We start from the raw sequence: 1,456 nt of genomic DNA on the forward strand, positions 1-1,456 counted from the left end.
AGACGGACACAGCCTCACTCATGGACACAATTACTCACTTATTTGCCTCTTCACTGCTGTTGATGTTTGATTGTGACTACACTTTTCTCTTTATATTATATTTTTATATTTTGTACACTCTCCCCCTTTTTCCTTCAGCCAGGATTTGCTGGGAAATTCCAATGGCCAAATGGAAATTAGATTATAGGATACTATTTAAGGAGTATTACTAGGATGAGGCTCCCTGGAATGTTCTTTTTATTATATTTTAAGACCTAATTGTTATGCCCCAAAGTATTAAGTCTCAGATACTAAGAAAAATGTTTCATTCTTTTATTTACTAGAATGTTATTTCATTTCATTACATCATCATTATTATTTCTTAATGTAGGGCCAGGATGGCAGTTTTGGGGCCCAGTCAAGTGGGTGGTCATTGTTGGGATCGTGATTCTCTGACTGGTGGATGCTTCTGATTCTGGTAGCCATTCTCCTCTCCTCCACTACACTCTAATGGTAGTGATTCCACAAAACAGTCCTCTAGGGAAATCAATTTTGCCTTAAATCCCTAAATGGAAATGTATCTTGTATCTCTTGTATCTCAGAATTTGAGAGCAAAACAATTCCCACTGATGATAATTTTACCCCCATGGATTTTCCTCATTAAGCTGCACATACTAACATAGTGGATGTAATAGGACGTTACTAGCTGTAATTACTCAAGAAACAAATTTAGCAAAAATAGCTATATGTAATTTTTAAATTTATTTGTTCTTTGTTACCTTTGTTGTTTCTCTTGTTCATTGGTTGTTTTCAACAAATACCGTGTGAGGTATACAGGTAAAGAAATGCAGATGAGAATGGGATGGAATGATTTCAAAAGGCAGATGCCTGCCCCTTAAGAACTAATGAAAGGGGGCAGGCATGTAAATACGAGGTCCGAATTGATCTTCTTTCCTAATCCGAGGAGTAGGACCATCTTCCTTGCAGTTCTTTTCATTCCAGTTCTAGGCGCATGTCCCGTGTGCTCCTGCTCCATTCACCTCCTCCTTCTGCTATGACCCTAAATCCTGCCCAACAATTCTGATCCTACCTTTCTGATAACAGCTGGTGAGAGAAGAGGGAGAAGGAAGGGAGAGGCCTCTCCAGTGCCCTTGATAATCTCTCCACTCCTTCCATCTGAGGATATAGAGATCAGACCCTCCTTCAAGGCTCAGCCCTCGGTAGATGGCACCTTGGGTTTTTGTCTATTAGTTTTCTCCAGAGTTGGAGTGAAGATGGAGTTGATGTGCATCAGTGGTTTATGATAACGGCTCAGTAGATGTGTGTATAAAACACTCTCTGATTAAAGGAAAAGAAGTGACCACTCTGCCTGGGGTTTGGGACTACTTACCCAAGTGGGGACAAAAGAGGCAGGATTATCATTAGAATAGAGGAGCAAGGGGCGTATAGGCAGATGAATAAAATACAGAGGTGCGGA

The sequence above is a fragment of the Ursus maritimus genome, unplaced genomic scaffold (assembly GCF_017311325.1).
Source record: "Ursus maritimus isolate PB19 unplaced genomic scaffold, ASM1731132v1 scaffold_29, whole genome shotgun sequence".
Taxonomy (NCBI): Eukaryota; Metazoa; Chordata; class Mammalia; order Carnivora; family Ursidae; genus Ursus; species Ursus maritimus.